Source organism: Cryptomeria japonica, chromosome 11 (assembly GCF_030272615.1).
Source record: "Cryptomeria japonica chromosome 11, Sugi_1.0, whole genome shotgun sequence".
Taxonomy (NCBI): Eukaryota; Viridiplantae; Streptophyta; class Pinopsida; order Cupressales; family Cupressaceae; genus Cryptomeria; species Cryptomeria japonica.
Genome location: NC_081415.1, coordinates 475,152,242 through 475,175,442, shown reverse-complemented (window position 1 = coordinate 475,175,442; position 23,201 = coordinate 475,152,242). Strand labels below are relative to the sequence as shown.

Sequence of the window (23,201 nt, the reverse complement as noted above, 5' to 3'; positions counted from 1 at the left end):
ATCCACTTTGATAAGTTATGTTAACTGGCAGCAATATGAAATGAGGTTTTACTTATGTTAGTAAAGTATTTAGATGTTTGTGAGTTTCAAGTTGTTTACTGTTAATCTGCTATAACAGTCAACCGGTTTATCTTGATAGTGATATTGCATTTATAGTTCAGTGGTTTGACTTGTCAGTTTAGAGTTTTCTTTCAAAGGTTGATTCTAAGATTGGTGAAAGTTTATATCAGTTTTGAGCCTACTGATTCACCCCCCCCCCCCCCTCTCAGTAGTTGACCGGATCCTTATTCTTTCATCATACCATCAATTGGTATCAAAGTTTCTCAATTCCTCTAGGGTCTAAGCCTAACAGCTTGAGGTAAAGATCTTATAGAAAATGATGAAGGAAGGTCCAAATTTTAATAGAGAGAACTACAGAATATGGAGTGATAGAATGAAAATTTATATTAAGAGTCTAGGAAGTCAATACTAGGAACATGTTGGAACTCAATATGTTGCACCTAGTGGGATTATGATTGATGATCAAAAGTGTTGTTCTCAAAAATGAGTAACCCAAGTTCACCTTCAATTGATCTATGGAATAGCCAATCTCATACAATGAAGAACTTCAGGACTTGGACAACATAACAAGGATTTAAATCCTTCTACTCTTTAGGCTCTGCAAAACCTAGGTGGGTGTACCTTTAATGCATTGAATCAAACCCATTACACACAAGATAGCATCAACAGAAAGCAAATAAATCTCAAAAGGCTCAACAACAAGGAGGTTACTGCAGATTGGCTAGATCTACATTGACATCTCAACTAAATTGGAGCATGAGAAAGGTGGATCATTACCACATAATAGAAAGCAAAAGATATTCTGATTTGATTTTAAAATTCATGTTCTGACAATCCTTCAACATTACAAAAGACCAGTGCCTTATCCTAGCCACAGAGTCATGCATAAAACTGGAAGAGAAATCTCAGTTACAAGCTACTTTCAACATTAAATTTTCATGTATTAATGCATTACATTAATACAATTCTCTGCTCTGTCACAAACTCATACTTACATATCCAATATACACATTCAAAATCATTAATGTTGGGTTTCAGGATTTAAATCCTTCCTTGAAGAATACCCAAAAGAAAAACATTACACTTTCAAAGAAGACTGAAAGAGACACCTCAAATTATCCTTGATAATCTAAAACTGCATAAATTCAAATGCCATTTAGGAGACAATTTTGCGGAAACTCACACATGCCTTTCATATGAGTAAACCTACAAACTGAAACAAAACCTACAGCAAAGACAACACTGGAAACCCAAAAGAAACACACTATCGTTTGCAAAAAATGAAAAATGCCATCACTCGAACCTGCAATTCTGGATTTCTCCCTTGGAGACCATTTCCAAAAACTGGGAGCCCTTCCAAATGAGAAGAACTGAGAATATGAAGAAGAGGGAAAAGACCAGATTTGCATCACAAATTGCCAAGTGTCCTCTTTCCCCAACTGAAAAATATTATTTGCATCATTCCCATGGAAACTGCTCTCATAATATTTGTGATATGTTGAGACTGATGGCAGAAACAAACTCTTTGTTTAGAGAGCTTTCCAACGACATGCAATATACCTATATTTGGGTAAAAAAAAACCGTCAACCATTAATCTCTCTCTGCACAACAGTCATTTAAATTTTTGCATTTTTCGCATGGTTGAAACTATAGATTTAAATTTGATTTTTCCATTTCTATTGTGCATTCATTCGTTCCACATGTCTTCTTTTGGTTTGCTCGCAGGTCCACCTATTCGCCACCTCACTTGCCAACTCACCTTAGGCCAGACCCACCACTAGACTTTGGCCTGCCTTGTCACCAAGTCACGATGGGTAATTGACGAGCAGTTTCCCTATGTGGATCAGCAACCACCGTTGGATCAACTTCAACCTGCACACTTGTTAATCTCCATTTTCACTTCAAAATATAGGTGCCTCCCAATGCGTGTCCACATGCGTGGGGTCCACTGGGCATTGAACTTCCACTTGCCAAAAGCCCACAAGCTCTTGACACTATAGATACATGTGGGTTTATATTTAAATATTTAGGAAATCCCCTTCACTGTCAATGTGGGATAAATGTCCTCCTATTTATTCTAGCGGTGCAGGAAATACATTTGTCTAAGAGTTTCCAGAGCCTTATCAACAAATGTGCAGGGAGAAATCTGCCAAAGCTTGGGAATTTTCGCTTTATACCTATCAATTATGCTGCTTGAAAGTTTCGAGCCTTTTTCTCTTATAACCTTGCACTGGGGAATGTTGGGCTTCATGCCTAGCAATTCCATTTGCTGATTGTTTCTAATGCCTTATCAACATACTCCACGCACCACTTCATACATAGCAGGGAGGAAGCTGGAGAGGTCGCGATGGGTAACTTTATGCTTGCCGATTGCAGTTGAATGAAAGTTCTTAAAGTCTTTTACCTCACATGTGGCAAGGAGGAGACTGGTGAAGTTCATGGAACTAGAACCATGCCAGTAGTAATAACCATGTAGGATATGCAAATCACTTAGCTCCTCTTCATCTCCATTTCTTGGCATATTCAAAAAACTTGAATGCCCTCATAATTGTTGAAACCTGTATACTTCATCAGTTGAAACAACCTACAAGTAGAGCTTAATAAGTTCGTCACTGACTACAGATGGTGTCAACACACCCAAGTCTATGAACAAGAGTGTAAGATATTGTGGCGAAGTGTAATCTCTTGCAAAAGAGTCTGTTTCTACTTATGGAGGAACAGAATCTCCAAAATTAATTGAGCGCATAGTAGGGGACATGTCTGTTTGATCAAGAGGATAATGATGAGAAAACTTGTAACTTTCAGCTGCCACATAGACAGGTTTATTCATGCTATGAGCTATCAATGTAGTTTGATATATTCCCATCATATTTATGATACCTCCACTCTCAACCACACCATCTGCTCCAAAGAGTACCAAATCCACTTTCTCCATGGTATATGCCACAACTAAATCAATGATAAGTTTGACAGGAACACCCACAACAACAAGTTCCTTTGTCATCTCTATGTTTGTGTTGTCTGGTCTTCCTTCAATGCAAAAAACACTAAAGTGCTTCCCATTAGATGATGCCATCTTCAACAATGCCAAGACTACTCTAAAGAAACCATGAACCAAAATTCTGCTACCATCAAATATAAAATCCTGACCAAGCATTGAAATGGTTTTGCGAGCCTTGAGGGATATTTCTCCAAACCTTTCTCCATGTTCTAAAAGGCGAGACTTGCCACTATAAAAATCTTCATACTCCAAAGCAGATGTACGAGTAACATATTGCATAAAAAGGTCACAACCAGTAGATAATGAAATAGAAGTCTCATCCCACAACTTTGGAATGCCTCACAACACCATTCATATACCTCTGGAATTGATCGGCACAATTTTCTGATCATTAAAACTCAACTTGCAACTTTCAGGCACTTGTCCCCAAAACACTGAAATGGCCTCAGGAACTGGCTTTGAAAAACCGATTAAAACATCTTTCTGTATCCCACCATCTGAAGGACAAGTAGTCTGATATATTGACTAACACCCTAAAAAACCACTCCTAATGATGAATCCCGGGTGATGATATATTAATGGACAAAGTTGATTAAATGGCTTTGTCGGCATTTGAACCTGATAAAATCCAAGTGTGGGGACCTCAAAGTGCACACATTAGAAATATCAAATTGTCTCTGTGGATCCCCAAATCTGGGGCATAGATACCTTGAAGTGCAAAGAAGACCATGGAATGTTCAGTTTGGCTAGGAAGCTGACAGGGTGCAAATGGTGAGCTCATGAAAATAGCCACTTAACAAATGTAACAACGAAAGTGCAGAAAACTGAATAAAATGGCTCAAGAAATCATTTTGGAAAACTGGTCAAACGAATTGACTAGGACTTGAAACTACATATGGAGGTTGTCATTAGTACATACCATATAATGCAACTTGAATCTCACCATGAAACTCAACTGGGCAAAAATAACAGGATCTTAAAGTTGACCACTTAAAGTTTCTGAGAAAACACTACTTGCAGATTTTTAAAAATTGCAAATTAAATGACCTTTGAAAACTTGTCAAACGAATTGACAAGGGCCTCAAACTAGAAACACGGATTGTCTTTCATATTAGAAATACCCTAGAAAAAACATTCTGATATGAAAATCATCGAGGCATTTATTACACATATGCAAAGTGGTGCTCTGACTAGTTGTTAAAACGGGCACTTATGCAAACAGCACAAACTGCAAATGAAATGAGTTTACCAAACTGAGCAAATGGATTCATAGGGACTTGAAATTTGGCATGTAGTCAAACCTATATATTTAGGAATCAGAGGTACACTTTTTTTAACATGAAGATCAATTGGTCACAAAATGCAAAGCCTCAAAGTAGGCCACTTGGTAAAATCTGAATTTGTGCATAGAACAACTTTCAATCCACCCCTTGAAATGGGTACTTGATAAACTAATCTAAACTGAGATCTGAAAGTTTTAAGCTACCACATAGGCCAAATGAAAGGTGTACAACAAGTTTCCATAGCTTTACCTCTTGATAATCAATTGGCCCTATTTTACCCTTCTTCAAACTAGGCCATCTGAATGAGATTTTAAAGTGGTTTTTTGAAAGTGCAGAAGCAAAAATTTTGAAATGGGCCTCTCAAATTCCTCAAATTTTATGAGTCCCAACAGTGGCTTTGATTGGGGATGGTTGATTGCAAGATCAACACAAGAATCTAGAAACTTTGGTAGAGCAGAATCACTTGGAAGAAAAACATTATTGAGGTTTTGAAAGTAGATATTTTGGATCATAAATTTGATAGATTTGAGAAAAGAACTTGAGGGTAATTAAGAACATCAATGAAGGATGTACTCACTTAGTGACAGAAACTTGAGGAAGTAAATATTGCACCATATTTAAAACATTTGGAAATATCTAGTTAATCTAGAGATTGTTGATAAAGATGTGACAAACCTAAGAACTTTGGAAAAGATAGTTGAGTATGTGGCACAATGTTTAGCAATCGAAAGTTGAGAAAGATCATATAATAGGACTTTTGTGTATCAAACCTGAGTATAGGTGGCAGGAAATCAATATGAAATTTATTCAAGAATTGCTTTTGAGTAAGAACAAGCATGATATTATAGTTGGATAGTGTTAACAGATTGATAGAGATTGCATATTTCGTACTTGGGTATATACAAAGATGAATCATTAAATCTTGTGAAGGCATTTACCCATTCAACTTATCAATTGCATGGAGTTTCAAAAATTGAAATATCAAATAGAAATGTTTGGATGACATTTTGGAATTGCACAATATTGAATATATCTTTGGGAACTAAATTAAATCGGCAAGACATCTTTACGTAGATGACCGAACAGAAAAAAAAAAAAAAAAAAAAAAAAAAAAAGTTAAACAGGTTGTGGAAAATTCTTTTTGATGTATCTCATGGATTAGAAATGTGATGGAAGAAATATTCGCATTTGGATTGAGTTGGCATACAACAAAATCTTTTCATATGTTTTTAAGGAATGATACCCATTATGATGCTTATGACAGAAATGACAAACATTTGTCAGTTGAGATAGAATAAAGATAGGATCATCATTGGTTCTAATATGCTTAAAAGAAGCGAATGAGCAAAAGAAATTGATCAAGAATATATTGTAAGAGATAGTCGACAGACAAGAAAAATCTATGATAATAGAAACAAGACTCTCAGATATTTGTTACTAAAGAAGAAATTCTTTCGAGGGAGAAGCCTCATAAGAGCTTTATTTTATCAAGGAAATCATCAAAATTGGTACCAAGATATGTGGGACCCTTCGATGTACTGGAAGTATGAATCCAATTTCTTATGGATATAGGATCCAGGAATGGTGCTAGTGGAGCACATCCAAATTCTTGATCGGAGTAGCATTAAGACTACTTAGCAGAGATTTCACTCAGTATTGGATCCAGTGGGACCGATATTCTGATGATAGTGCTATTTGGAAGGATGATGCAACGATTGACTGTCATGTTCCTCTTTTTTTTTCTTAGAGTAGTATTTGCTTGATGCATGAAATACTTGAATACTCTGATTTTGATTTTCATGTTGTAAATTTGGATAGTATAGATGATACTATTATTGTTATATTTGATTGAGACCATAATGTATGGTTAATGTTTATGATGTTGAGAAAGTATGTGTTTATTGATAGAATAATAATACATTGAGAGGATGTCTCTTTTAAGAGGGGAAGGATGTCACGAACCCTATTTTTCCATAATTATTTAATTAGGAAAATAATGTTTATTTTTTGCAAATGAAATGAAATTAGAATTGTTAATGAAATAAGATAGGAGATCGAATGCACTGAAATAATTTATATACAATCGAATGATCAGTAATAATTTTTATTGCAAAATTGGGATCATCATTGCTAATGAGCAACTAAGTGCAAGTGAATGCAGGAACTGGTGAACGCAAATGAAGGCGAGAACATGGTTCAAGTAGAGTTGTCTTAGCTCTTGTATTTCATTAGAATAGATGGAATCTCTCACACACCACACTAGGATTTATAATTTGCATCTTGTAATGTTGGACGATTTAAATGACCTTATTTGAATGTTTGTTTACATTAGAATGATGAACTTGGAATGAGTAGAAGATTGATTTAAATATTTATACATGAGCATTTATTGCATGACTTGAGTGGTGATTGAGTAAAATCTAAGTTGCAAGAGTGATTGTGAAATATTATGCTTTATTGTTAAAAGAGATGAAATGTGTAAAGGATTCAAAAATGAATATTGACCCTAGGTTTTTATGTTCTTTTTGTTCAGATATGTATAAATGTATGAAAAATTGTACTTATGAATTTACTTTTGTAAATTGGACAATAGTATAAAATATATATGTATATGAGAAAATGATTCAATATATATATATATATAGTTATAAATATCCAATTATCGTGAAATATGATTACTTCACGAATTTTGTTTTATCTATACATAACCATTTGAGATTAAATATGTATATGTATTATATATATTAGAGTTATAATAATGATTCAATTATAGACTTATAAGTACGTATGTGAATATCGAATATATAGATAAATTTGCATAACTAAATTATTTAATGAAAATTTAATATATATATTTAATTATAGAAAACGGTTTATTAAAGAATTTGTTAATGATTTTAATGTTTGATATATATATATATATATATATATATATAAATGAAGTCATTATTTATATATATATAAATATAAATAAAATTAAAATTAAAATTAAAAAAATTAAAAATTAAAAATAATAATAACAAAGGAGTTATTAGTGGCGGGTTAAGTTTAAAGAAAGGAATAAAACAATAATGAGGGCGGTCGATAGTAATATCGACCACCCCCCTTATTTGAAGGGAGGGGTCAGTATTACCACCAACCACCCCTCCTCCCTTTTTATAAAACCTACACCACACTGACCACTCCTATTAAAGCATAAATCACGATAATTTTGTTCCAATCACCTACCACCAACAACCATTAAGACTTGAGAGATCACTATTTACGTAACTGACCGTTTGCATGCAGAAGTCGATAAGTCGACTTAACATAAACTGCAGATTAACCCTTCCACATGGTGGCTCGCGACCGATGGGGAAGGAAAGTGACTTGGCATGTAGTGCCATGGCAATTTGAAAACCATAGACTTCTCCCCATTTCATGATGGCACTAGGAAAGACTGCAGTTCCCATGGAGATAATTGAGAAATCAAACAATTCCCTCCACGATCCAAGGCTAGAGGAGTTCGACTTAGCTGCAGAAAACAACAGTAGGGATCCAAACACACTAGACATGTCGATAAGGTAGTTAAATAAGAGGTAGATGGACTGGGGAGTCTCCTAGGAAGGAGTAGACATGGGGAAGAGGAGTGAGAGACTTGTCAACAATGTAACTAAGGTGTAGAACCCATGACAATGTCTAAGCCAAAAAGGTAGCAAATTTCATAAGAGAAAAATAGTATATATAGAGGCATAGGCTCGATAGAGAGGGAGTAGAAAAGATATAGAGGAAGATAGCAAATAGCAAGTTGGAGCAAAGAAAAATAAAGAAAAAGATAGCAAGTTAGAGGGGAGCAAGATAGAGGAGAGCAAGATAGAGGAGAGCAAGAACAAAGAAAAGCGACAAGAGATTAGAGAGAATGGAATAGTGGAGATTTTGATTTGTTTACGACCGAGTCGTAAAAGATCAATGATGATCATCTCTGATTTAGTGTCGAACTTAGGGGTTACGCTCTTGAATGAGTGTTAATTACTTTATTATTATCAGAGAAATTCTCATAATATAGAAAGGGTAAGGACTCAGAATAGAGATCTCGTGAGATAGAAGAGTGCCAAGGTGGAAAGCATTGGAACCCAGACGTATTGCAGACAGTTTGAAGTTATCAAGGATCATAATAGACCTGGATCACATTTCTTGAGGTAGGCTCAAATCTAGTATGTTTTGTTGAAGAGATTTAAGAGATGTAAGAGATAAAGAATGATCTAGTTTTAGATTTATGAAATATTCTAATGGAAGAGTTAGAGTCGCTATATGAATCATTTTTAATTGTTTAAATTTTGATCATGTAAATATAGAAGCAATAATGATATATTTTTTGAAAGTTTGTTGATAAAACTTAGTGAAACTCTCATAGATTAGATCACCCAATCCTCTATTAATATAATAAGAGGATAGAGAGAGAAACTTTGAAATTGAACTATGAAGAAGATGAAATAAAAGGATTATGACTTATTAAATAGTGAAGTTTATTTGATATCATAAAGAAAAGACTTACACTTTCAAATTAGATCCTTGCATGAAGTGAAAAGATGGTTATCAGCTGTCTCATTTAAAAGCCATATAGATAGGCATTTTATGAATTTTCATCATGTTAGATTGTTGTTATGGTAAATTAGTGAAATCAATGAGTTAAGTTTTAAATCATGAAAAGTCACATATTAGTATTAAACTAAATATGATGCTTTGAGAAAAGAGGTAAAAGAACCAAGACACATGGGAAGATAGAGAGCTTAGATGATATAAACTTAGAATTATAAACCATAAGGAATGGAATGCACATTAATGATTACGTTATTTAAATGTTTTGATAATTGAATAAAAGAATGTGTGCTCATTTTATTCAATTTCTATGTAAAGATACATACATGTGTTACACCTTCTTTATATTTAATTCTTGTCTTTAAATTGCTTGAAAGATAGAAGTGAAAGATTGTTTTCTTTTAGATGTATATTTGTTTATCCATGAAAGATTGCTTCCAGTCAGATAGGATTGGTTGTAATAAAAGATTGATTCTTTCAATTTCTATTAAATGAAAGATTGTCTTCTTAAACATTATATTATTATCTTATGAGATATAGGAAGCTAGAATTGAAAAGGCAAAAGATTGTCTTTTGTATATATTTATTCTAGATTTATGTGAACAAATCTAGATAGGCTTGTGTATGGAAAGTTACCTTCCGGGACTGGTGTCGAATATGGAATCTTAGAGAGAATAGTTACTTTTTCCAAACTATTTATTTTTTCTATGCATGGCATTATACTCGGCCAAGTAATCAAATTGAATAAACCATTGAAATAGATGGACTTCTTTTATTTATGCTCTCTACCATATCCTTGATTGATAATTCTTGTTTCTTAAAAGAATTAGAAAAATGACAATGCTTGTATCATCTAGGCATGCACCAGATTCCCTCTTGTCTTTAGAAGAGAAATCTCAGCTGCAAGCTACTTTCAACATTAAATTTTCATGTATTAATGCATTACATTAATACAATCCTCTGCTCTGTCACAAACTCATACTTACATATCCAATATACACATTCAAAATCATTAATGTTGGATTTCAGGATTTAAATCCTTCCTTGAAGAATACCCAAAAGACAAACATTACACTTTCAAGTCATGTTTCCAATTTGAGGCCCTTGTCAATTCGTTTGACCAGTTTTCAAAGGTCATTTAATTTGCAATTTTTAGAAATCTGCAAGTAGCGTTTTCTCATAAACTCTAAGTGGCCAACTTTAAGAGCTTGTAACTTTTGCCCACTTAAGTTTCATGATGAGATTCAAGTTGCATTATATGGTATGTACTAATGACAACCTCCATATGCAGGTTCAAGTCCTAGTCAATTCATTTGACCAGTTTTCCAAAATAATTTCTTGAGCCATTTTATTCAGTTTTCTACACTTTCATTGTTACATCTATTAAGTGGCTATTTTCATGAGCTCACCATTTACACCCTATCAGCTTCCCAGTCAAACTGAACATTCCATGGTCTTCTTAATGATTTTGAATTTGTATATTGTATATGTAAGTATGAGTTTGTGATAGAGCAGAGGATTGTATTAATTTAATGCATTAATACATGAAAATTTAATGTTGAAAGTAGCTTGCAGCTGAGATTTCTCTTCTAGTTGTATGCATGACTCTGTGGCCAGGATAAGGCACTGGTCTTTTGTAATGTTGAAGGATTGTCAGAACATCAATTTTAAAATCAAATCAGAATATCTTTTGCTTTCTGTTTTGTGATAATGTTCCACCTATCTCATGCTCCAATTTAGTTGAGATGTCAATGTAGATCTAGCCTATCTGTAGTAACCTCCTTGTTGTTGAGGCTTTTGAGATTCATCTTCTTTCTGTTGATGTTGTCTTGTGTGTAATAGGTCTGATTCAATGCATCAAAGGTACACCCACCTAGGTTTTGCAGAGCCTAAAGAGTAGAAGGATTTAAATCCTTGTTATGTTGTCCAAGTTCTGAAGTTCTTCATTGTATGAGATTGGCTATTCCATAGATCAATTGCAGATGAACTTGGGTTACTCATTTTTTTAGAACAAAAAAATGGTGACTCTGCTGGGGACTAACAATGTCTTGTAATTGCATTTTCAGTAAGGTTGAGAAAAGTTGAATTCACCTTGTTGGTTGCAATCAAACTCATGAGTTTGGCCAAAATTATTTTGGGGAAGTGTCTTAGAAGTTTAGAAATTTGAAAGTCATTTTTCAGATTTGAAAGTGTATCTTGGAAATTTTTTGTTGCAGTGAAATTTGAAATTATTATGTGACTCTGTTGTGTGGAATGACCCAGAAATTTGAAACTATTTCAAGAGTGAAGATCAGTGGTTGAAATTTTATTCCTCCTTAGAAGAACCTCAGATGTGGAGATCCCCTTCATGTCTTCAGTCAGAAGTAAAGTGAACGGCAGCAACAAATATATCTAGGTATTCCTCAAAAAATTTATGAGATAACTTTGTTGCTTATAGGGTGAAGCAAGTCACCAGGAAAAGGAATGTTGGTTTTAAGGTTACATACTTCATTGAAATAATTTTTTGTCAGAAATATTGTAAGAAGTATGTCAGGTTATGAAGTTAATGACTACATGTGTTTTCCAAAGTATTTGTGAAACGGTAAGATGCATTGTCCAAGTAACAATTCAATAGATGTTTCAAATTTGATGGATCTAGATGTGGTTCCTAGATCTAAAAATCCTTTGTCAAATCTGAAAGAAATTGATAGGGAGATTCAAATATATCTTCAAAGAATCCAGGATAAGTTCATCTTGTTTTTAAGAAATAAAGTAGGGAAAAGAAAGGAAGAATCATCATATGTATTTTATGAAAGATTTAGTGTTGCTTTAAATGAGCTTCCAGCTGATGTTAGACCCCATGAGTCTGTTTGCATTGAGTTATTCTTAGATCTTGATGAGCCCGACTCAATTAATTGGTCTACAGCCTTGAGAGAAGAAAGTGTTGCATATATTAAAGAATGGATAGATGAGATTGAAGTGACTAAATCTGAAAATGCACATAGTATTGAGTATAGTGATGGAGATGAATATGTGAGTGGAGATACCTCTTATGATGCTGAAGATGACTCTTACTCTCAGCATGACAGTGCAGATGTGTATTCAGAGCAAGAAGAAAATTGTGAGAACATAAGTTGTTGTTTAAATAATCATGAGCCTGTTGAGGTTTCAGATTTGAATAATATAGATCATCTTGTTGTTAATTTCAATTGATAAAGTGTTTTCAACCAAGGTTATGAAACTATGTTGCAACATATAGCAACACTTTATGATCAGCATGATAAAGGTTATGATGCAGATGCAAGTTGTTGTAATGAAAAAATAAATGTGCATAAAGACATGAGCACTGTGTTGGCATTTTTTATGATTACATTGTAATTGTCATTGATGGACTCACACTTGCTATGAGATCACTTTTTGTATGTATGAGTTATGCTCAACCGGTATTTGTCTCAAATCGGTGTTAAGTTATAGTCTTTAGACTATCGGTGTCTTGTAGAAAGTGTTTACCGATCTCAAGTGGCATGAGGACCTCAAGCGGTTCGAGGATCTCAAGCAGAACGGAGCAAAGGAACTAGAAGTGGCAGTTATCATTTTCCTAGTCTTCATTTATGTCAACCGGTAATTTGTTAAACTGGTATTACTCTGAGTTACCAACCAGAAATCGGTAAAGTTGTATAAACTGGTCATACTCTGTGATGAGTTACCAACTGGTAAATCTTTGTGATGAGTTACCATCCACTGACACTTTGACGGTGATTTTGTGTCGTGTTACCAAATGTGTCTAGATACAATGAACCTAGGAACTTGCAATGTAATCCTATTGGACCGACATGAAATCAGATTCCTTTTAAGGACATCATGTCTAGGGTTTCAAGATGTGTGAGGAGTTGTTGGGGTTTGAAGTGGTTGATGAGTTCATGTGTGTGCGATCTTAACAAAGAGATCAAGTCTGTGTACTATAACAAAGTGTGGATTTACTGAAGACTGAAGCAATGCTAAAATGCATTAGCAATGAGTTATCATGGATCTAACCAAGAATACTATGCTATTTGCTAGATCATTCAATTGTTGATTACTCACATCTTTGACAAGTTAGAAACCCTTAATCGAGTAGGCCCAAAAAAGCCTTTGTAAATCCTCTAACAAGGTGGTTCACATCTGTGGATCTAAAATCCTCTCACAAGGTAGACTTTAATCAGACTTATCTCCTAATAGAGATTGAGATTCCTAACAGGATCTGTTCTGGTAAAGAACATTGTATGACCTTAACCGGTCTGGTTACTATTCTACAAATAGTTACTTTTGAATTTCATCTCACCGTGGTTTTTCCCATTTGGGTTTCCACATCAAAATCTCTTGTGTTATGGTGATTATGCTTTTGTGGGTGAATGCCTTACTTGTTGTTTGGTTTGCATTTGTGTTAACCGGTTTTTTAGTTAAACTATTATACCGGTTTACCGCTAGACTGATAAAGTGTTTGAGTTCAAAAAAAATTTGTATACTAATTCACCCCCCCCCCCTCTTAGAATTCATCAATTGGTATCAAAGCCAACCTTCTAACCACTTGGAAAGAGATATGGGGGAATACACTGTGAGGGAACTTACTCATCGGCTCACTCATACTGAGCAAGCCTATGATGAACTTAAAGTCAAATATAAGGCCTCTTAGGCAAAAAGAAGAGAGCATGCTGAAAAACTGATGGAGCTAACTAAAAATAGCTCTTCTAATGAAGCGGACATGGAAGCCCTAGTCCAAGAAGTTAAAAAATTGAATGAGTCCAATGCTAACCTAAGAAGGGAACTTGAAGGAATAACTATCAAAATGTGTCAAGAGCTTGAGAACCGGAGGAAAGCTGAAGATCTGGTAAAAGACAAAGATCATGAGATCTCCAAGCTGAAGTAAGAGATCAGTGCACTTACCACTCATCTTCTTGAAAATAAAATGGAAAAGGAAGGAATCCAAAGTGAACTACACATGGCTATTTCTGAGAATGCAACCTTGAAGGAATCCAATGCTGCTATTTCCAAAGAACTTACTGAGTCAAAGGAAATACTTGCCAAATTCAATAAGAGCACTGTCAAGCTAGAGCAGAAGCTTGAGTTAGCTAAATGGGTAAAGAATACCAATGGACTTGGTTTCTCTATATATGAGGAAGGTGAGACCTCTGGAACAAAAGGTCGCATCAAAGAGACAATCGGCACCAAAGGATAAAGGTAAGAAAAAGTTCAAACCTATTTGCTTTAATTGTCTCAAGGAAGGACACGCTGCTTTAATAACTTTCCTTATTTTCTAAACAATAAGCCTAGACCCAATAGATTCAATGGTAATTGTTATGCATGCAACAAGTTTGGGCATAGAGCATTTGAATGCAGGTCCATCATGCTCAACACCGGAAGGTATCCTCAAAGGAGTAAAGGAGCTTTTTTTGAACCCTCTGGGAACTGGAACCCAAACCGGTTTAATACCTATAATTATCAGTCAGGAAGCAGTGGCTATCAAGCGGCAACTGGATGGAGAGAAACCTGTTTGATCTATCATGGTAATGGTCACACTGCTGCAACATGCAGAAGGAAGGATGGAAACATGAACAATGGACCTTGGAGAGCACTTGGAATGATTTTCTATCATTGCAACAAACTAGGTCATACAGCAAGATTCTACATAACGAGAAAGAATATATCAGATGATATACCAGTAACTTTGGAAGGAAAGATAGATGTTGAAATCGTTCAAATGGATATGAAGAAAACCTAGAAGAAGAAGCCAGAAGAAGTGATTCAAGAAGAACCAGTTTCTGCACCTAGTGTGGAAGTCACTGAACTGGCAAACTAAGCATCAGAAAAGCTTAGGGGGAGCAAACGGTGAAACATCTCGAACCCCCGGTTTAAACCGATAAAAGACCTTAACCGGTAAGTGATACCTGTCAACTGACAAAAGACCAGAAATGGTAAGAGGCAAATTAGGGTTTACGCCCTAATAGTGGAGCATTTATTATGGTAGGTGGAGAACTTGTTTAAAAGGATTTTTCAAGTCATTTTTCACATACCAGTTCTCGAGCAAAGAAGTTTTTTTTTGCACTAAGTGACGAAAAGCGATTTGGATTGCGATTCGAAGAATTCTCAAAATCTTGAAGAAGAATTAGAAGTGAATATCAATCGGTCAAGTGTAGAGCACAAATCGGTATTTCAGCAACTGAAGGAGTGAGTGGTGTAGTGTAATTTGCAAGCCCTAAATTTTGAATTACGAAGGTATTTCTCAAAATTTCTCTGTTTATCATGGCTTCCTTATCACACTCTAGCCCTAGTGCACCCGTTGATCCAATAGACTTCATTCAACGGAAGGAAAAATACAATGCCCTATCTCAGATACCCGTTGGTGTTATAGTGGAGGAAGGCATTTCCAATTACATTAACTACAAGATTGAAGACTTAGGATCTCTTGTAATTCATTCCCAGTTGAGTTTGTTCTGCGGGAAGGACAAGAAGATTAAACTGGAATTTAGCGTCCTAGAAAAGAAGAAGCTTCACAATGAAGTCTATTTCCTTGAAGAGTTTTTCAGATGATCACATCCACATCATTCTGAGTAGAGTGCACAGTGATAAAATGTACTTAGAGTGGATGCATGATATCACATCGGAAGCGATTCATGCTGTCACTAGTTTCTGTAACATCAGTGAAGTGCTAGCCCTAAGAAAGATCAGCAAGACGGAAATGACCAAGCTCACCAATTCTGTGAGCGACTCACGGGGAATGACTATCAATTCCATTAAGCATGATCTGGTCAAATATGCGTGTATGGTGATAGGATACCGGACGTTCCACGTGAGCAAAATCAACTCTATCTCTGCTGTAGCGGTAAATGCTGGCTATCGGATGATCATGGAAGATGCATCATTTGACTTATGCACCTATGTGCAAAGGCAACTTCTACTAAACCTAAAGTCAATCAAACAGGACAATGCCTTGAGATTTAAGTTTGGACAACTATTGGTTGGGTTGTTCTTCTACTTCCAAAGTTACTTCCTAGGAGTCAAAGATATTCAATGGCCTGTCGACCAACTGGTTACAAAGAAAATCAAGGAAAGCCTTCAAGCGGTTGGAACCGGTTATCTAGAAGTTTTGAACAAATAATTTGATGAGTTCAGATGCAAAATGAGCCAAAGAGTGAGAATATTAGGTGATATTGTCAAGAAATATGAAGATGACATCTGCTTCACCATCGGAGTTGTTGAGTGCATAATGGAGGCGGTTGAGCCTAGACAAGAAGAAGTGGAACCGATGGGATATGAGGTAATGTATGACATGCTAGATGGGTATGCCTCTACCCTAATCGCCTTGCCCCTTGATCCAAAGGCAAAGAGAACTGGCACCTATTTGGAAAGGGTTACACCGATTGAAGCACCGTCAGTAAAGAAGGGAAAGGTAGTGCCTTTAGTATCAGCACTGGTTACAACAGCAAGTCCCAAAGTGACCAAGCGGTCACCAGCAAAGAAGAAACTAGAAGGTGCACCCACCAAAGTCTTTGAGAGAAAGCAGAAGACAAAAGACACCACACCAGACTCAGAGGACACTGTGTCTGAAGAATAGCCTAAGAAGACTAGGCAAACGAAGAAAAAGACAAAGAGTGAACCGGCAACATCTGCACCGGTAAATATTGATTTTTCCTCCTACAAACCTTTGACATGTTGTCAAAGAACTATTAAAAATATTAGAAGAAAATTATTTGGTGATTTGAAAGAGTGCTTTGATGATTTTAATGATGATGAAAAGAAGGAAGTTGAACAGGAAGTTATCAATTATTTATGTATTAATGACCGGTGGCCATCAGAAATTAAATCTGAGACACCTGATTCTTTGTATAATTCTTTAGATAACAAGTGGTGTGTTGCCATAGAAAAGGAACAAGAAATAAGAGAGGAAGTATTTGCACAATACTTTCCTAATGTGCCTAAAATTGAACTTTATGAAGTAGTGGAAAGATATAAGGGCCTCTTCTTCATGAGAAGAAGGAGACTCTTGTTGCTAGAAGGAAAAGTTCCTGTAGTGGTAAAAGATACCCACACTCATGCCCAAGCCACTTTAAGTTTGCATCAAGTGGCTAAAGCCAACAGGAAAGATGAGCAAGAACCGACAACCAATAAACCAATCAGGTATATGACAGTGAAGGAGAACAGGTCACTGATCAAATGGATCCTATTGATGTTGATGCCTTGAATGGTTAAAATGTCACTCTGGGTACACCATCAGAAGCGGCGGGACAGGAAAAATAGGACAAAGAAAAGGCTGCCAAGGAGCAAGTGGAAAAAGAGAAGAAGCAATAGGAAGTTGAAAAAAAGAAATGGGCAAAAGAAGAGAAAAAGAGAAAAGAGGAAGAAAAGAAAAAGGAGGAGGAGAAGAGGAAACTAGAAGAGGAAAAGAAAAGAAAGGAAGAGGAGAAGAGGAAGCAGGAAGAGGAGAAAAAGAAGCAGGAAGAAGAGAAGAAAAAGAAGGATGAAGAAGAAAAGGAGCAGAAAGAAGAAGAGAAGAAGAAGGAAGAAGAGAAAAGAAAGCAAGAAATAGAGGAGCAAAAGAAGGTAGAAGGAGATAAGTTAAGAGCCAAAGAGAAGGAGGAAGCAGCACAGAGCACATAGGTGGAGACCCCAAAGGCAACCGGTAGTCAAGCCAAATTGGCTGACATTACCAGTCCCATTGACCTCCAATCTACTAATGAATCGGAGCTGCTACAAAGCATTAAGCTTGCTGAAGAACACCTAGAGGTGATAAGGAGGAAGAAGGAGCAAGACACGATCCAAGTTGTAGTGGACACTCTTATTTGTTTGATACCCAGTACCAACCTCCCCAATACCAATTACTTGCTAGCTCAACTGAAACTCTTATGCACAATTGTGGAGGACCAGGTACAAAGCCTAGAAGAGGTTGTTGAAGCACATACTAAGAAGGAGCATCAAAAGGCTTTAAACACTGCCTTGGTGAAAAAGTTACATGAGCTCCGGTCTAATCTGCAAAAGGCACAGAAGGCCATCAGAGATGCAATGGATGAGGGGAAATTGCTGCTCAGTAAGATATGTCTACCCCATCTATTCTGTGATGATGTGCTTGCCCAAAAAGAGAAACTGCAAACTGATTTGCAGACATTCATAAGCACCTTCAAGACCCCATATGATTCCTTTACCACTTACAGGCAAACCATTCACTAGTTTCATCTTCAGGCTGCGAGAATTGATTTGGAGATCAACAACTAGACCAAGGATCTGCAGGAACTTCAACTAGTTCTACTATCCAGACTGCAAATACTTCAGAAGTGCTATCTCAATCTGGATGCCTTGACGGTTACTCAAGAGATGAGTGCTTTGGATGCCATGGAGGAACAGGTATCCTAGATGCAAATGGAGAATGAGGTTTCTACTTCATTACTTGAGTCATGGTCCTTATCCATGAAGCAATTTATGCAAGACTTTAAATCAGTTTTTGACAAGTTTCACTCTTTATTGTCATAAACAGTTATTCAGCTAGTAGAAATAGGGGTTATTCAGCTGTATTTTGTCATTTTTGGCAAAGGGGGAGAAGTATTCTTGTATTTAAAATTTTGATGCATGCTATGTATACGCATGTTTATCTCTGTAAGGAAGTAGTATACATTTTCTTTTCTGCAAAGGGATAGTGTATATGCTTAGGGGGAGTATTTTTTATTATGGCATATTTTTTTTGTAAAAACACTTAGATGTCAAAAATTTCCTAAGTGTTGCCATCAATGCCAAAGGAGGAGATTGTTGGCATTTTTTATGATTATGTTGTAATTGTCATTGATGGACACACACTTGCTATGAGATCACTTTTTGTATGTATGAGTTATGCTCAACTGGTATTTGTTTCAAACCGGTGTTATGTTATAGTCTTTAGACTATCGGTGTCTTGGAGAAAGTGTTTGCTGATATCAAGTGGCATGAGGACCTCAAGCGGTTTGAGGATCTCAATTGGAACAAAGCAAAGGAACTAGAAGCGGCAGTTATCATTTTCCCAGTCTTCATTTTTGTCAATCGGTAATCTGTTAAACCAGTATTACTCTGAGTTACCAACCGGCAATCGGTAAAGTTGTATAAACCAGTAATACTCTATGATGAGTTACCAATCGGTATATCTTTGTGATGAGTTACCATCCATTGACACTTTGACAGTGATTTTGTGTCATGTTACCAAATTTGTCTAGATACAATGAACCTAGGAACTTGCAATGTAATCCTATTGGACCGACATGAAATCAGATTCCTTTTAAGGACATCATGTCTAGGGTTTCAAGATGTGTGAGTAGCTGTTAGGGTTTGAAGTGGTTGATGAGTTCATGTGTGTGCGATCGTAACAAAGAGATCAAGTTTGTGTACTGTAACAGAGTGTGGATTTACTGAAGACTGAAACAATGTTGAAATGCATTATCAATGAGCTATCATGGATCTAACCAAGTAGGTTGTGCTATTTGCTAGATCATTCACTTGTTGATTACTCACATCTTTGACAAGTTACAAACCCTTAACTGGGTAGGCCCAGAAAAGCCTTTGTAAATCCTCTAATAAGGTGGTTCACATCTATGGATCTAAAATCCTCTCACAAGGTAGTCTTTAATCGGACTTGTCTCCTAACAGAGATTGAGATTCCTAACAGGATCTGTTTTGGTAAAAAATATTGTATGACCTTAACCGGTCTGGTTACTATTCTGCAAATAGTTACGTGTGAGTTTCATCTCACCGTGGTTTTTCCCATTTGGTTTTCCATGTCAAAATCTCTTGTGTTATGGTGATTGTGCTTCTATGGGTGAATTCCTTACTTATTGTTTGGTTTGCATTTGTGTTAACCGGTTTGTTAGTTAAACAGTTATACCGGTTTACCGTTAGACTGATAAAGTGTTTGAGTACAGAAATTTTTTGTATACTAATTCACCCCCCCTCTTAGTATTCATCACACTGCAGATTTAATACCTGCATTAGATTGGGACAATGTTTACAACATAGAAGATGAAGCCAAGGAAAATGAAAATAAAGGAGAAGGTTCACTAAGTAGTGAACAAATCTCAGAACTCTTAGCTACTGATCTTAAGAGATATGCATCCAGAAATAACCCCAATCTCTCATACCCAACCAGTATGCATTTTGATACTAATGATATTTTTGAGGGTGTGAAGTATGATACACATGATATTGATTCTTTCCCTACATTTGATTTGAATAGTAGACAAGATGAAAATGCATATAAGGTTGATAGATGTGATAATGTGGGTTCATATGCTGATATGAATTCAGAATTTGATATGCATTATGTGGATCTTGCTTTTAAAAGGAATGATAAATCTAAAGTAATTTTCCCAAATTTACAAGTGGTAAATGAAACATTGACAAATGATGATTATGTGTTTTTACTTGTGCATAATGCTGATGAAAATTGTGATCAGCAGCATGTTGAATTGCAGCCATTCTATTTGGAAATGTTTCTTTCTAGTTTGCAAACCAAGGTTGCAGATGAATGTTTTCCTCTTGTGCAAACTAGCGATCAAGATGTGCCTCATGTTCCTAGCTTCCAGAGGGAGCTGGGTTACTTTTCTTTTCAGATGGGAAATAATTATAAAGAGTTGATGGAAAGAGAAAGTGTTTTTGATCAGGCAGATGTAAATGAAACTTCCAGCTTACCCTTGATTTATGGAAATGAGAATCATGTGTTTGATAGAGGTAAGCATTGATTTCAGTTTTGATGGCCTGGGGCCATTTGTAAATAATATCTATATTGCACAGTTGCTTTGTTTTTAGTTTTGTGGTTTGTTCGGAATAAAGTACCCTTCTATTTGGGTAGAATAAGGAACCCTTGTTTTTTAGAAGAAGAGAAGTTATTTGGTTTTGGGTGGTCTGCTCTACCAAAGTTTCTAGATTCTTGTGTTGATCTTGCAATCAACCATCCCCAGTCAAAACCACTATTGGGACTCATAAAATTTGAGGAATTTGAGAGGCCCATTTATAAATTTGTGCATCTGGACTTTCAAAAGACCACTTTAAAATCTCATTCAGATGGCCTAGTTTAAAGAAGGGTAAAATAGGGCCAATTGATTATCAAGAGGTAAAGCTCTGGAAAATTGTTGTACACATTTCATTTGGCCTATGCAATGGTTGACAACTTTCAGATTTCAGTTTAGATCAGTTTGTCAAGTACCCATTTCAAGGGGTGGATTGAAAGTTGTTCTATGCACAAATTCAAATTTTACCAAGTGGCCTAATTTGAGGCTTTGCCTTTCATGACCAAGTGATCGTCATGTTAAATAAAGTATACCCCTAATTCCTAAATATATAGGTGTGCCTACATGCCAAATTTCAAGTCCCTATGAATCCATTTGCTCAGTTTGGTAAACTCATTTCATTTGCAGTTTGTGTTGTTTGCATAAGTCCTCGTTTTAACAACTAGTCAAAGCACCACTTTGCATATGTGTAATAAATGCCCCGATGATTTTCATATCAAAAAAAAATTTCCAGGGTACTGCTAATATGAAAGACAAGTTGTTTTTCCAGTTTGAGGCCCTTGTCAATTCGTTTGACCAGTTTTCAAAGGTCATTTAATTTGCAATTTTTAGAAATCTGCAAGTAGTGTTTTCTCATAAACACTAAGTGGTCAACTTTAAGAGCTTGTAACTTTTACCCAGTTGAGTTTCATGGTGAGATTCAAGTTGCATTATATGGTATGTACTAATGACAACCTCCATATGCAGTTTCAAGTCCTAGTCAATTCATTTGACCAGTTTTCCAAAATGATTTCTTGAGCCATTTTATTCAATTTTCTGCACTTTCGTTGTTACATCTGTTAAGTGGCTATTTTCATGAGCTTTCCATTTGCACCCTATCAGCTTCTCGGTCAAACTGAACATTCCATGGTATTCTTTGCACTTCAAGGTATCTATGCCCCATATTTGGGGATCCACGGAGACCATTTGATATTTTTAATGTGTGCACTTTGAGGTCCATGCACTTGGATTTTATCAGGTTCAAATGCTGGCATAGCCATTTAATCAAATTTGTCCATTAATATCTCATCACTCAGGATTCGTTATGAGGAGTGGTTTTACAAGGTGATAGTCAATATATCAAACTACTTGTCCTTCAGATGGCGGGATACAAAAAGATGATTTAATCAGTTTTCAGATCTAGTTCCTGAGGCCATTTTAGTGTTTTGGGGACAAGTGCCTCAAAGTTGCAAGTTGAGTTTTAATGATTAGAAAATTGTGTTGATCAATTCTTGAGGTATATGAAGGGTGTCCTGAGGCATTTCAAAGGTGTGGGATGAGACTTCTATTTCATTATCTGCTGGTTGTGACCTTTTTATGCGATATGTTGCTCGGACATCGGCTTTGGAGTTTGAAGATTTTCATACTACCAAGTCTCACCTTATATAATGTGGAGAAAGGTTTGGAGAAATATCCCTCAAGGCTCGCAAAACCATTGCAATGCTTGGTCAGGATTTTATAGTGGATGGTAGAAGAATTTTGGTTCATGGTTTCTTCAGAGTAGTCTTGCCATTGTTGATGATGACATCATCTAATGGGAAGCACTTTAGTGTTTTTTGCATTGAAGGAAGACCAGACAACACAGGCATAGAGATGACAAAGGAACTTGTTGCAGTGGGTGTTCCTGTTAAATTTATCATTGATTCAGCTGTGGCATATACCTTGGAGAAAGTGGATTTGGTACTCTTTGGAGCAGATGGTGTGGTTGAGAGTGGAGGTATCATAAATATGATGGGAACATATCAAACTGCATTGGTAGCTCATAGCATGAATAAACCTATCTATGTGGTAGCTGAAAGTTACAAGTTAGCTTGTCTTTATCCTCTTGATCAAACAAACATGTCCCCTGCTATGTACTCAATTAATTTTGGAGATTTTGTTCCTACATCAGTAGAAACAGACTCTTCTGCAAGAGATTACACTCCACCACAGTATCGTACACTCTTGTTCACAGACTTGGGTGTGTTGACACCATTTGTAGTCAGTGATGAACTTATTAAGCTCTACTTGTAGGTTGTTTCAACTGATGAAGTATATAGGTTTCAACAATTATGAGGGCATTCAATTTTTTTGAATATGCCAGGAAATGGAGATGAAGAGGGGCTAAGTGATTTGCATATCCTACATAGTTATTACTACAGGCATGGTGCTATTTTCATGACCTTCACCAGTCTCTTCCTTGCCACGCGTGAGGTAAAAGGCTTTAAAAACTTTCAAGCAACTGCAATCAGCAACCATAAAGCTACCCTTCGCAACCTCTCCAG

General features: G+C 36.1%; 2 pseudogenes; one reads left to right on the top strand and one right to left on the bottom strand.

Moving 5' to 3' along the window:
* Positions 1-2,645: 2,645 nt before the first annotated feature.
* Positions 2,646-7,797, bottom strand: LOC131069230 (uncharacterized; annotated as a pseudogene).
* Positions 7,798-20,187: 12,390 nt separating this feature from the next.
* LOC131069220 (uncharacterized) lies at positions 20,188-22,950 on the top strand (annotated as a pseudogene).
* The last annotated feature ends 251 nt before the right edge of the window (positions 22,951-23,201 follow it).